The sequence below is a fragment of the Lycorma delicatula genome, chromosome 1, assembly GCF_047948215.1.
Source record: "Lycorma delicatula isolate Av1 chromosome 1, ASM4794821v1, whole genome shotgun sequence".
Classification (NCBI taxonomy): domain Eukaryota; kingdom Metazoa; phylum Arthropoda; class Insecta; order Hemiptera; family Fulgoridae; genus Lycorma; species Lycorma delicatula.
This window is the reverse complement of record NC_134455.1, coordinates 240,422,473-240,438,951: the sequence shown is the minus strand read 5'-3', so window position 1 is coordinate 240,438,951 and position 16,479 is coordinate 240,422,473.

Below are 16,479 nucleotides of genomic sequence, written 5' to 3'. Positions count from 1 at the left end.
TCTTCTTTATTGTATTATTACATGCATTCAACAATCATGGTTAATTGTAAATGTGTGGAATTTTGTTATCTTTCAGAAGGTAGTTATCATTATATTTGGGGGCAAGTTTATGTATAGGCAGTTAATTATTATACATATTCACATTTTTGTTTCTCTAGTCATTACTTATGTGGATAGTGGAGTGAGCAGTTTGCTTTCATCACTTTTTTAATATATTTGTCTTAAGGTCTGTTGGACTTCAGATCAGAAGTTATGTGACAAGTTTGGAAAACAATGTTAGTTAATGTGTTGGATGATTTATAATTATCTTCTTTTTTTTTACCTATCTATTACAAGGCAAAGTTAAGATGGGAAAATTCCTGAAGTTAACTTCCTTTGGATTTAAAATTAGTTCATTATAAAATTACTTTTGATATTTAAAAAAAAACATATGGTCACTGATAGATATATTTTAATGATTTCCATCCTATTATACATAATAGGATGTCAGCTTTAAATATGATTTACAGAACAAAGTTTACCAAAGAAAAATTAATTTTATAAAAAATATATCTGACTTCAATGATTTTAGTAGAGAAACCATTGAGAATACACTGAAAATAAAGTGCAATTGCAGCAAAACAACCTTACCTAAATTATTCTGATGACAATTAACCTACAGAGGCTAATATCAGTAACTAAACTTGTTTAACATATAAAAAAGAGATTGAGCCTCCTTCTACACCAACATTATCATTTATACCCATCTTATTATAAAAAAAAATCATTAAATACAATAGTAATTTACTAGAATCTACACAGTTATACAACTGATTTGAATCTTTTTCTAGCCCTAAATCTGATTCTAAAATTTTAGTTACTACTTGAACATTTCATGAAGCTTTTGTTTTTTTTTTAATACCAATAGTAAGCAGATTTTGGAGACTACACACTATTTGATAAATCTTGTACAGTTTTTAATGTATGCAACAAATTGAGCATCTTACAGAACTTACTTCACTTAATACTCGTTTTTAATTATCATAATCCTAATTGTTAACCGAGGATTTAGGTAACAGTCAGATTTTCACCTCTCCTACTGATAAAGCTGTTACAAGAGGTATATGATTAGAAATATGACCTAGGGCTCTATTGCTCAAAAATATTTTATATCAAAAAGGCATTGTTAATTTATATGAATGCCTTAAAAGAATATTTATACTTCTTTCATTTTTTATAACAAATTATTAATCCAACCTTACACATCTACAGAACCTGAAACATAAAATCATACCACAAATTAGAAATATGTAATGGTGTTTGGTTTAAGTTATTCAATATAAAAATAAAACTAATAATGAAAAATATACACAGCATCTTCTAAAAACTATATTTTAATGTAAGGATGAATGAATGATCAATTAATGCAATACAATCACTTTCGTGACATTAAGTAAGCAAAAGTCACACTTTAAGCGGACGTTTAGAATATATTGAATATATATATATATTTATATGTATATAAAACTATTTTTGATTATAACAATAATTTAAGATACCATACCTAGATTGTACCCTTTTAAACCAGTTGCACCAAAATTAACTAACAGGACTAACAAAGATACATAAACCCGGTATCCCAATGCAATCAATGTTTTTATCCCAATGTTTTTACTTCTATTCCATCTTATATTATTTCCAAAATTATATTTAAGATCCTTAGGATAAAAAGAAATTTAAATTATAGTTATAGTTAACATAAAAAATGGGTATGAATTTGTAAATAAATTAACAGTCGGTGAAAAAATTAGGATGGTGAATTATTATATAAGTAACTTGTATCCTAGCATACCTATTGATAAAACAAGTCATATAATAAAAAAATAAATTAATAAATAATAACGAAGATCGTAAATTTATTGATATCATTACTATTATAAGGAATATATGTCAACAAAATTACTTTGAGTTTAATAACAAATATTACACACAAGACGACCTTTATCAGCTATTGTATCAGAGATATATTTACAAGATTTTGAGAGTAAAATTGTTAATGGCATCAATCACACTCATAAGGTTTTATTATGGACTCGTTATGTTGATGATGTTTTTGTTGTTTACAATCCGGTCATAAATTATGCCTGCCTAAAGCCTGCTTGTTCAATTGGCATCATATATCCTCTGACAGATTCTGTTTTTTGATAAGCTTTCCTAGTAATTTATATGTCACTGATATCAATGCTATAGGCATGTAGCTCTTAGGTAAGTTTGCTGGTTTCCCTGGTTTTAAAATCGCTACTACCTTCGATTGCTTGAACTCTCTGGGCACGCTACCGGTCTGCATTATGTCAGTGAAGAATCTGGCCAGCCAAAGTTTCGTGTATTTTCCGCAGTTCAATAAAGACTCCGGATTGACACCAGCGAACCCTGGTGCTTTTCCTGGACCAACATTTTTGAGTGCCGACTCAATCTCTTTAAGTGTAAAAGGATGAACGTACTCAGTCTCTCCTGCCTTCCTCCTTAAGTTTCTTAGTTCGCGTTTTATCTCAATTGTGTGCGCCCTGTCTCTTGGTGCTCTGGATGTTGCCACTATGTGGGATGCCTCGGTGTTTGGGGAGACACTTGCTTTTGGTCTCTGAATAGGAGATCCGCTTCCTAATTTTCTACTTATGCATGACGAGTTCTGAAAGCTTCCCACCGTTTCTGACCATTTCTGTTGTCTTGCAGCATCGAAGCTATGGAGCTGGTCTGCCACCTCTTGATTTCCCGTCTCAAGGAAGCTTCAGTAGAAAACTTCACTATTTTGGGACCACTCTGGGATATATTCTCTGCGAAACCCTCTAGGGATGCACTTCTTAGCGGTACTTGTTACTGCTTCAATAAATCTTCTATAGTCTTTGCTGATTGGTAGTATCCAGCCTACGCATTTATCCAGATCCCTAGAAAAATTTTCCCAATTAGCTTTTTTGAAGTTCCATCTAGGGCGGGGTACAGAGGTCAGGAGAGAAATTTGGCTACCTGCCTCTATAATAATTGGACGGTGTTGGCTGTGGGTAAAGTCGCAGAGAACTTTTCGGGTGACTAGCAGCGGCCGACTTTTGCTGTCGGTTGAGGTGAACCATTGATCCGGGTTATACTCTCGCCTTCAAGCCGCTGATTTAAAATTAAAACGGTCTTTAGCATCAAAGACAAGACTAAGATTCTCATCCTCAACCCATCTCACTAGAGCCTCACCGTTCGCATCACAATCCTTATATTTCCATTGCTCGTGGTGGCTATTAAAATCACCCATGTAGACCGCAGGATGAGGTTGTATTTGTGGATTACTGACGTTGGCCATGATACAGCTGGCGGTTTATAGATATTGGACACTGTTATACTTCCGATTTCAACTACAACATTATGAATTTCATTTTCCGTGGAGGTGGAAATGAGAGCGGCATTTTCTATATCGCATCTAACGTAAGTAGCGACGCTGTACGCATCATGGTATGTGGGCACCAAGTAATTCATATCCAGGTATTCTCTTTTCTGCAATTGTTCCTCAGTGTTACAATGTGTTTCCTGGATTGCAACCAGATCAATGTTGTCGTTCCTCAGTAGTTTCGATAAATACTGGTCCTTAGAATAACTTATGCTTTCTGTATTTATGTGGCAAATTCAGACCGGAGGTCCAAGATCTCTTGTTGGCAAATCCTGAAAAGGACTGTTGGGTATATCTAGCGACGTGGCTTGCAGTTGGTAATACTATAGGCTTGTGTCTGCATGGTCAGGAGAACCTATCTTCTTGGTTTGTTTGACTGCCAGTATTTGCTAGCTCATTTAGCATTACCCAAGGTGCACCATGTGGAGGCGAACTAGCTTTACACCCCCAATAGTAAATGACTGTTAATTAGAACATAGAATTCCATAATAAATGACAAATTCAAATATGATTGTTTAGAAAAAAATTTAAGTATCAATTTAATAGAGTTTTTTTAATTTTATTTAGATTCAAATAAGTGAATTAATATTATTTTAAATATGACTTAAATATTATGGAAGTAATTAAAATAGTTATCAAGCTTAACATTATAGCATATATTATACATTGTGTATTTTTTATCCTTTCCACGAGATGTAAATATTTGTAGAACCAATTCATAAGATGCAATTCATTTGCTTTTGTATAGTTGCTAATGATAAGAATATTATCAATGAATTTGAAAATGAACTCAGTCAAAAGCAGCTTGGTGCGTAAAAGAAGTTGTTACAGTTTTGTAACTGATTTATTCTTCATGTATACATGCATTTTGTTTTGTTGTTGAGCATTTCCACTGTATTACTGTTTTTCCATTGTAGTCTTTTGTTTTGCTCATTATTAAAGTAAAACATATCTGTTCATTAACAGCAAACTGGTGTAATAACAGCTTTTTTGTTAATTAAAATTATTTAATTTGTAGTTGAAGTACGATTATGAACTTTATGAAATTTATCAATCTTATCTTGCTTAGAAGTGATAAATTTGCGGTAGATGAACATGTTTCAGAAAAACTTACTAAAAAACTTAACTAATGAGCAGCAGGAGGAATAATGTGGGAAAAGAAATTAAAATATATGGTGACAAAGGAAAAAGGAATCAAATTTTTAATATTTTTTATCAAGCAGTAATATTTATTACTAATCCTGTACGATAATATTTTCCTTGGTGTGAAGGACCTTTTTATTTTTTAATATTTGAGAAGTTAATCAGGAGACATTAAGATCTAAAAGGTGGGCTAAGAATTATCTAACTAATATTCCTTAAGCTTGATTTTGATTTATATAAATTTAAATGAAATCTACTAGCTAAATATCCATATCTTCAGTCTAAATTTTTGCCAGATATTGGTAATTAGTAGTTTCATAACTTCTTGATAGTGTTTTAGATGGCAAACTTGCTCATACTAAATGTTATATAAGACCATCACATTTTATAGCTTAGTGTATTTCAGGTTTATATGAAATGTGACAGATTATTTTTGATTCTTTGATCACCAATAAAGAGAAGAAATTTATGAAACAGAAAATTTTCATTTTCAGTAATTAATAGGCAATGGAATGAAAAACTTAAAGTAACCATAGGTACAAAAAAATATTTTTTAAAAACATTTTAATATATTTTTTATGAGTGGTTATTAAGTATAAATTTTTTTTATATTTTGGAAAAATATAAATTTTTTTGTGGCAATGGGTGATCGTTTGGTTAGAAAACAGATTGCACGTAAGTAAAAATAAATAACTCCCAAAATGATTAAGAATAAAATATTGAAAGTTGTTTGAAAATGATTAAAATATTACCAAGAGAAAGCATCCAGCATTTTTTACGTATGGTGGGTTTTTTATGATTGTCTGATGGTTGAGTAGGCATTCTGTAACTCTCTGCCTTTTCTTTAGAACTGTAAAGCTGTCTTTTAGAGAACAAAGTCAGAAAATAAAAATTTTCAGAAGTTAGTTTTGTCCATAAAGTACTTTTAGAAATCAGTGAAACTCTTTCAATGACTTTAATTTAACAAATTTGTAAACCAGTCTACATTTGTATATGTGTATTAACCCTTTGGCTTGCAAGTCTTGCTTTCTGATCAGCCTGTAAGTAGAAAACAGTTTTTGGATTGATTTATAGGCAGACTACAGTCTTATCAATCCACACAAATACCAAGGACACAGTAACAACCTAATCGTTTATAGAAATGAAACAGAAAAAATAGACCAGAACAAATGCCATGATTACTTGTTAATATTCGCTTAAAGTGAACTTTTATCACTGATTTTGATAAATATGATTTAATTATATCTAAAGTGATAACTCAACTACCATACAGATTATGCAATCAAAGGCTTTGCAAAAATCTCTTAAAAACAAACTACGACTAAAAGTTATACATTACAAAAACTTCTTACACAATACTTAGAAAAGTCTGGTAACCAGATAATTTGCTTATTACATTAGTGAATGATGCTTATTTTTACTAGTTGACCCTTTCAATCCTTTATTGACTAAGAGTTTATTGTATTTTTGAGTCCTAGTCCAAAAAAATAGCACAGAAGGAATTTTTCTGTACATTTACTGTTTGAATCTTCAGCTTGAAGTATTTTTAATTAAGATTAGACATATCACATGTGTTTGTTTAAAACAATTTGGTAATTTATCATCAATCATTTTACAAAAGAGAGCAAGTTCATCCTACAACAACAAACTTGGCCTAGGCCCAACTCAGCTTATGTAAGATGAAAAAGAATTTACAAAACTTAAATTCACCATCCTAACTTTTTTGATCTTACAATTATTGGCCTACAAATAACACATGTGACTCTGTCCACGAAGGCAGTCCATTGCAGCATCCAAAATACTAGGGCCTCGTATGGTGCATTCCTGCTAGACCGAAGGGCACTAGCACTGAAAAGTCTTCAGTGGGAGGTCTGAAGGAGAATAGTATCGGGAAAAATACACAAATATCTTGCTAATCTCCCAAGGAATAACCCGACTGGAAATAATGTTTATGTTGTCTGTTGTAATAATGTTAATGTGTATGTTGTAGAACTGGAAAGTAATCCCCAATTTTGTTTGTCCATCTTAAAAAAAAAAAAAAACAAAAAAAACCAAATATATAACTCCCATTAAAACTTAAATACCTGCTTGATAATAAAAAAGACCCAGCAGCAAGGGACTGATGTCAGGCTCTGAAATTAATAGGGAGATAAAGTATCCCCTGATACCCTTGCATTCTGTTCTGTCTACAGAAAATTCTCAATAATCTTGAACTTATTGTATTAAGTAGGGTAAACCTTGAAAGGTGAAAAGTCATAGTGTTTTCAAATGATTGTCGACCTGCTAAGTTTGAGAGTTGGTGTCTTGGGAAAAATGAAGTAATCAACAAATACCTAGATACTTTTTACTGCAAATATATCAGTGGAAGAACATTTTGGGGAAAAGTTGTGAAAGCTATGCTTGTTTAAAATAATTTTAATAATATAATTCAAAATTACATCCCAATGAAGGCTAAACGCAAGATATTTAATGCAGTCTTGAAGTCAATTCTATGCTAGATATTTAATGCACTCTTGAAGTCAATTCTATGCTATAATATTTAAATGTTAGATCGTAGGTGTATATCATAATAGAAAGCAGCAGGCAGCAGTTGTATAAAAAAAAATGTGTTTGGGCTACCTAAACAAACACTATTTAGGTTTGATAAATACACACTTATTTACTTACTTTCTTACATCTTGAGAAGAAAATATTTCTATACTTTTTTGTAATCGTTGAAATTGCACTTGCAATCTACTCATAAATGTTGTAACTTAGTGTCAAATAGATATTCAAAGATATTTTAGGAAGAAATTATTAAGAAAATTTACTGATAAAAAGAATGGTAGAATGTAAGCATTTTGTTTGATTTCCCACACGTATATATTACAACAGGAGATATTCAAATAGAGTTCTTCATTGTGTTGAAGGTAATTTGAAATGTAACTTTAAGTTAGCAATAGTCGAACTTGTGTTGAGTGCAAGGAACTTTTTTACTGATTTTTGTCTCATGAGTACCAATATGTGGACTTAATACAGTTTTTTTATCCTGTTTTCAGATATGTATTTTGAAATTTCTCCATTACCCACCCACAATTTTTTTGTTATTTTAATTCTTTTAAATATTTAAAAACATTTTTTCATCCATTTATCCATTGTCAAATAAAAGCTCCTAGAGCATTGTAAATATGATAAAACCAAATGAGATAACTCAAAGGGTAGATACCTACTGTTGTGCAGGTTTAAATGTGTTTAGCTATGTACAAACGTGATCTAGTGTAGTAAGCATACATTCATCAGAACAATGCCAGTTGTGAGATAGTAGTGAACCAGTAAACATGTCATTGTGAGTGCTTTGTGTGTCTGAATTATTGTGCATTACATATTTAAAACGTTATTTCTTTTAATTAGTCGTTAGTTACAAAATGCCTAGCGTTTGTTTAAATCATTCTAACAATTTTTGTTATATATGTGATGAACTGATGCAAACTATGTGATGAAGTTTTGCAAAGGCAGAACTTTACTCCATTAGTAAAAAAGTGTTATGAACTTTATTTTGGGTATAAAGTCAGGGACCAAACAAGCCTGGGCTCCAAATATCTGTTGTTTATCATGTTCTAAGCTTCTAACTGTATGGAAAAATGGCACTTGCCACAAGCATGGCAAGTGCCATTTTTCCATTGCCATTTGCTATCCCTATGATTTGGAGGAAAGCCAAAGATCACTCTTCTGACTATTATTTCTGCTTAACAAACATTAGAAGGATTACGCCAAAATCAAAACATAGTGTTGTACCCTAACTTGAAATCTGCAATGAGATCAGTTCCACAGTGCAAAGCGTTGCCCATACCAAAGCCTCCAGATATGTGACATTAGGTGAAGAGAGCTCAGATTCTGATGGAAGTAAGGAAGAAAAAAGAAACAGATTTTGGTGATACAACTTTTGAACAAAGCAGTTAATCTGAGCCTCATTTACAGACTCAAGAAAATCTTAACGATCTCATATGAGATTTAGAGTTATCCAAAAAACAGTCTGAAATACTTGCTTCACGGCTAAAAGGATGGAATCTTCTTTAAAAGAATACAAAGATATGTACTTGTCATAATTGTCATTCTAATTTTAAAGACTATTTTTCTGAAGAAAATGGCTTAGTGTTTTGTAATGACATTTCTTCTCTTATGGAGACATAACATAAACCCATAAAGTAAAGAACATAACCCAACGGAATGGCACTTGTTCATTGATTCCTGTAAAGTTAGTATAAAAGCTGTGCTTCTGCATAATGGCAATAAATTCCCATCTGTACCTGTGACTCATTCTGCTAGTATGAAAGTAACATATGAAAACTTAAATTTATATTGGAATTTATAGTGTATGAATAGAACATGTGTGGTGATTTGAAGGTAATTGCACTTATCCTTGGTCTGCAGCTTGGTTACACAAAGTACTACTGTTGCTTTTGTGTGAATGGGATAGTAGGGACAGAAAAAACCAATTCATTAGAAAAGAATGACCTAAACGTGAATCACTCATTCCTGAACAGAAAAATGTGAATCATGCCCCATTGTGTAATCTTAAAAATGTGTATCTACACATCAAACTAGGATTAATGAAGAATTTCGTCAAGGCCATGGATAATACTCCTAGATTCATGTACTTAAAACAGAAATTTACCAAAATTAGTGAAGCAGAAATTAGAGAAGGAATATTTGTGGGTCCACAAATTCGATCACTAATAAGTGATAAAAAGTTTGAGGAACTATTGAATTCACTATAAGCAGCTTGGCAAGCATTCAAAAATGGTATCCGGAATTTTTTGGGAAATCAAAAGGTCGAAAATTACTGTGATATTGTCAACGCTCTTATAAAAATTTGGGTTGTAATATGTCCTTAAAAGTACACTTCCTGCACTTGCATCTAGAGAGATATCAGCTATGGAAAAGAGGTATCAAGGCAAATCGAATCCAAATGCTGGCCGATACCATCAAGAGGGATGTTCCACAGGTGAAATATAGCATAAAATCGTCATTTCTTACTTTCTAGGCGAGTCAAATGTTTGAACATAGTATAGTTAAGAATGTAGAAAGTATTAAAATGTTTGAAATTATAAATGCCTGTCTCTCAGAAACCTTGCGGGATGGGGAAAAACCGATATCATATTTGAATTCAGGAGAAAAAATACTATCAGAATCACATATTTTCTTCCAGAGACAAAAAAAAATTCATTTTTGTTCCCCAGAGTAATTGGACAAGTATTTGTAATTTGGCACATCAGTTGAGGTGTAGCTTAGTGAGAACATTAATGATCTATTAAATAAATATCCTTAATTGTCTTAAATGTAGTTCTCAACTATATTTTAAGTTCTAATTATTTCTTATTAATTTTGTATAATACTGATTTGTTTTTTCTGTTTGAAAATAAATACACATTCAAATTGTGATGTGTTATGTTCTATGTAACGTGATTGCTGTTGTCTACACAGTATGTACATTGTAAATTGTTATTTTGTTCAAAAATTTTGCCGCTTTTTGTTTGACATATATAGCTTTATTTTGTGTATATGTAGTTTTAGTCTTTATTCTCTTTATTAAGTATGTTATTGTTATAACTGGAATAAATATTGGAAGATATAAAGAGTGGGAAGTCATTTTATTCTGAACATTGGAAAGAAGTCTTATACATTTCCTCTTTATAATTAATACAAGCTTTATTATTAATATAAGTTTTGTAAGTTCCAGTATATAATTTTTGAGTACATACATTATAAATTGCTACTTTGTATTGTATGTACATTATTTTTATTTCTTTATTATTTACTAGCAGAGCCAGCAATGCTTTGCTATTTCTAGATTTGAGTATAAGTATAGATTAAATGAACATAATTGAAAGTTTGATAAAACATTAACAAAATGAACATTATGGAACTTCATAAAATTTATCTCTCCCTTTCTCCCTTACCTCTTTACTGTTCTCCCTTCTCCTTTTCCCCATTTCCTTTTCCCATTTTCATTTTTACTATATTCCCTTTCCTTCCATAATTTTTATTTCCATTAATTCCCTTTCCACTTCCTCTTTTCATGTTTTCCCTTTTTACCTTTTTGATTTTTCCCTTTCTCCCTTTTTCCCTGTGCATTTATCAGTCCAGTAGTTTTTTGTCTATAGCGGACATACATATCAGAAACATTGAAATGGAATCGTAAAATATTTAGTATAGAGTATAATTTTATAGTATAATTTTAAGTTTGTAAATATATTATACTGAATTCAATAAAGACATTTCTTTTCTTTTTTTTTACGAGGGGGTTTACAGGCATCGACTGTTAAAGTCATTACCCTTTTCCCAAACAAAAAAAAAAAATTCTCTCCCTGATAAAAAGACTAGCAACCCAGTCAGAAGACTAGTCTTGTCAAACAGATCATCCAGAAATAGATTTGTCACAAAACATTAAAAACCCCAAAAGAACACAAGAAGACAAGGGTGTAAAAGGCCCTTGCCGCTTAAAAACATACAATCCATTTCAAAAGAACTGATGCTACATCTATCAAAACAAGTATAAAATTATACAACCATTAAAAAACGGATCCTTTCATTAAGTCATCAAAGCTCATAAAACTATCTACATTCTTATTTCTATCGCCTAGGTTTTCCATTAGGTCATCTTCTTTTTCTTCTCTTTTCCATCTTCCTTAAGGTCTCAGTGAAAAATTTTAACGTGTCTGTGGAGATGGAATCTTCTAATCCCCACAGTAAATTACAGAGGTTGTTTTGCTGCTGGTATCAGGTGATATCGGGTCCGATGGTGTGGTGAGCAATAAATACATCAGAGGTAGACTGAACACAATCCCCATTAAAGCACGTGGGGCAGCTGAAGTACTCGCCCTCTCATTTAAATGCTTTCGTACTTTCAGAGGCTCCATTATAGGTCGTTCAATATCCTCTCTTTTTAGTATTTTTATTTCTGACTTTTCAGTTCCCTCAATGGGGATTATTTCAATTTGTATATTAATTATTTATTTTTATTTGCATTTCTCTATTTTCCTAACCTCTTTTACCGGACTTCCAGTAGCTTCTGTGATTGATATCTCGTGCTATGACGAATTCTTGCCAAACTCACCTTTTTTCCTTTTGATAACCAAAATTTTGATATCATTGCGGTGTCTTTCCATCGAAAAGTAATTCGATCTGTCTTCTCTACTTTCATAACCTCTACATTGTTACAAAGACTCTCAAGTCGAGCGGTTTTATGTGGATCCTCTGCCACAGAAATTATGGAAGTTGATGTTTTCATAAAAAGGTGTCGTCAGCCAAGATGTCACAAAGTGCAGGCGGAGAGGTGATTGGGCATGCCTCAGAACATTGATACTTCCAGGGTTCTGTCAGTCAGCCGCAACTCATAGATTTAATCCGGGCCGCGGAGTCAGATATTGTCTGACCCGCTATACCGACATTCTAGGGCTTGCACGATACTTTCAAGAGCCATCGATACTTTACCCATGAGACAATCCCTACCAAGGGCCGAAGTGACTTGACTCACGCAGAGCAACACAAGACCTTGCAGAGTAAGCTCACGTCAGCCTACCTTCAACCTGGTTTCCACCAATTGGGAGGAGGGATGAGCACTCCCCGTCCGCAGTTCGCCCAACATCAGCGTAAAACAACTTCCTGCTTCCGCTGCAATTAGCGAAACCGAGAAGCACAACCACAGCCAGCTCAGACAGTTCGGGACTGGATATCCATACTGAAAACGTTAGCTTCTTATTAAAACCATTGCCCCGTTGGCCGACATATCATTCTGGGAGATTTTTGCCCTAAAATGATTCTCAGGAACGCATTTCGGGGTGGCAGTAAAACTTTGTGATTCAGTTTGATCACTTCGTACAAACTATTTACTCATACAAAGTGCTTTCGGTACTTTACGTATAAGCATATGTATATGAACTGTATGTACTATAGTAAACAAATTGTTTTCTTAATTTATGTTTGTATAAGTACTTTGATGTTAATAATTCAGGATCTACAATACATTTAAATGATTTACCAGCAGCTTATGTTATTTCTGGAGTTTCATTTATTCAAAATTTAAATTGGAGCAGAGAACGACATGGTGAAGGAGGATTTAACAATGATTCAGTGACACGCATGGGGGAAAATGTGAGTATTTTGATGATACAAAATGACACAAAAAATTTAACTGGATTTTACGTATATTTTTGTTTAAAGCTCTTTTAATTTGTAAACTGACTAAATCATTCTTAAACTTCCTCAAGTCAAGATTTCATTGTTCTGGCATCACTAAGTAGTAAAAATAATACTTTTGAAATATCTAGTCTGTTAATAATGATGTATATTGCTTTTCTCTCAAATGATGAGAATTCAGAATAGTCACAACATACCACTTTAATACACTTAAGCAATGTAAAGTAAAATTGCATTAGGTTTGACATTTTTTTATATAAGTTTACCTTAAGATTTTTAAGTACAATGATTCTATCAATGTCCCTGGAAAATCAAGAGTTGTTTATAAACAACTGAAATAAAGAATTTTAATCTATTAGACAGTAGTAGTTATAAGATTTTACAAAATCTTCAGGCTGATTCATAAAAGAAAAAAATAAGAAAAAACAGATCCACAATAAACTAAAAATTTAAAAACTGGTTTGTGGGGCTCAGGAGAATGACATAATAGATATTGTTTGTGAAAAAACAGGATTGTTTATGAATTTACTCTGCAAAATCTTCTTTTCATACCTATCTTGAATTTTGTAATAACTAAATATAAGCATAATGAACTAGAGAATAGATGCTAAAAACATGTATGCAAAAAGTGCAAAACTTATAAAGATACTAGCAAAAATTGCTTTACTCGCACTATGTGGTTTCTTGCATTTTCCATCATGGTAAATTATTTTTATTTTATATTTTTTATTCACGTAACTGGAGTAGGTGCAGCGCACATACAGTAAAAACAGTGGCAATGACTGTGTTAGTTGAATCATAACGCCATACACCATCTCACCCCTTAAAAAATCAAAATTCAAAAACACCTGAAAATGATTTTTAGATATTTTTCTGAAAAGTGTTTGATCTAGGGAATATCTCATTTAATATAGTTGGAAATGGGGAAAATTAAAACTGTTTAACAATTTTTACCTTTCTTCACCCGTTTCAAGGTTGAATTTTGAGAAATCTAGAAATTGGTTTTTAGATATTCACATAAAGATTACATGTATCAAATATTAAGTTGATATCTTCATTTGTTATTGAGAAATTAAAAAAATAGTAACTCCAATTTAATTCTTTAAATTTAAAATTTCAAAAAGTCTTTTCTTAGTGTGCACTTATACCATAAGAAAGTGTACAAATTTTCATTATCTTCACTACTAGTTTTTGCTGGATGTTGATTATGAATCGGTCACAAAATGTTTTTCTATGTACACTATAGATAATTGGGGACTGTGCAAGTAAAACAATGAGTGATAAAGGACATAATCAATTTTAAAAAAGATTGGGAAGCATTGCTTACTTTAAAATGAACATTTTTTTAATTGGAATTCACTGATAATATTGGAATTATGACTGCGTTTAGAATATTTTGTTTAATCATCTCTGGTGTATTATGAGGTAATATATTTTTAGTCAGATCAGTCATGTAAACTGTCTTGTTCAATAACATGAAAACATTCTCTTGCCTTTTTGCAAAATTTCTATGTCTTATCTTATGGAATACAATTTAACCATTGCTACATAGTATAGTAATTACAGTAAACATAATTTTATGAATGAGTGTTTTAAGGAATTTCTATCTGCATTAAAACAGTTTAACTGAAATGCTTAGGTTTTTTGTAGAAAAAAAATGAAATAAACTGAAATGTAATTAGCTAAACAAAAAATGTTTCTCCATAGTAAAGCAGATAAATTCTGACACAAATTTACTTTTTCAGAATGAATTATTTTTCAATTTTGAAAATTTGACCATCTATTTGACAATCTCTATCTAAGAACTTAGTTGATTTAAATCTTGTTTGTATAAATGTTGTGTCATTTTGTTGACAATACATTGCTTAAGTGTTTACCATTGGACGGAATTTACTAAATTCATAGTTACTGAGATATTAATAATCTAAGAATTAATTGATAGGGCTATATTTCTTTATATACTTCTAGAAAGCAGAGATTGTTGGTTCAAATTTGAGTACAAATTTTGTTAAAATATATGAATCCATTTTTGAATTAAAATTTTAATATTTAAAAAAAAATTAAAGACCATAAGCATTTTTAGATACATTTAAATGATATTTTTTTCTTACACTAATGTGACGTATACAGTACTACACTTTGATCTTAGCCAAGAGGCCGAGAAGCGATTGAGGTGTATAGTACCAAAATATTTGACAATTTTATTTTTTACACATCCATTAAAGTGGTAATGGCATGTTAACCTCGTAGGAGAAGACGTTTCAGGTCGCCCCCCCACCCCATTACTGGCCCGGATGGGCTTTAACGGGAGTCGTCTTTCGCCCTCTAACTTTTTAAATCTCACAGTAATAAGACAGACTTCGGGATGCCACCGATCGAAATGCCTCGGTAGACATTTACATCGGTGATTCTTAAACTCAGCTTTTGACTACGCTGCAGGTCTCTTCTGGACATCTTGAATGTCCTACATCGTTACCTTCTGAACTAGCTAACCGAATTCGCGGAAGCACGAACCCCGCGCCTAGTTCTACTTTTAAGTGAGCCACTTTCTTGTAAATGTTTCATAGATTCGAGGCAAATTGAAAAAACAATATACCACCATTTTGTCCGCAACAACGAAATTTATTCCTAGTTCCCTTAGTGAACTCAACTTTCACTTCATACCCCAGATTTAGGTAAATTTACGGACGCCGGTCTGGTCCACAAGGGAGAGGCGGACAGACCTACGCCCACTCAGATCCATCGCAGAGTCCCGCGTGACACCCAGATATTTCTGAATGGTGACATACCTAATCGGAAGACCGTCCATGACGACCCGCGGCTAGACGACCTTTAAAAAGCATCATAGTGGTTTTCTGAGCACTGAAAACCATCTTATGTTGAAGGCTCCACAACCTGAGAACCTTGCATACCTGGTCGCTCTGAGCTCTATCTCGGCACGCGAGTTACCCTCGACTAGCAGCAACCCATCGTCGGCATACGCCACGATGCGGCAGCCACGGGGTATCCGCAACTGCATGAGAGAGTCGAACTCAATGACCCATACGAGTGGACCTAATACACTGCCCTGTGAACAACCTTTAGACAGGGTCATTCCTACTTCCGAACCGCCGTCGCGAAGGACGACAGTTCTATCGCTGAAATAACTCGAGAGAGTTTTAATCTCAATTAGCGTGCACCCACGCTGCTGAAGTTGAAGCAATGCTGAGGGCCACCACAAGTTATTGAAGGCCCCGGATATGTCCAAAAAGACTCAGACTAAAAAGTACATATTCGCACTCGCTGGACGAAGCCAGATCCATTACCCTAAGAATTGCGTCCTCTGTGCCCTTGGGGCTAAAATCATACTGGTCGTCCATCAGCATATGGTTAGAAGTCAACCTACAGTTAATGCGGGTACAAGACCATCTCGAAAACCTTACCTACTACAAGCAAGAGCGTCAGAGGACGGTAAGAAGAACTTACAGTGGGATCCTTGTCGCCATCTTTGAAGAGCAATATCAACACACCACGTTTCCAACACGCTGTAAAAAATCATCCTACTAAAAACCCTAGTCAAAGAACCAAGAATTAATGGCAACAAGGAGCTTCACTGTGATACCATCATATCCGGGGGTTTTATTCCTATTTAAGCCGAAAATTACTTGGTGGACTTCCGCCTCATTAATATCAGAAGACAAATTCTCAGAGCGAAAACCTACGACTTCCCTGTAAACACGTCGATGATACGAGGTTTCACCAACCTCGGTATC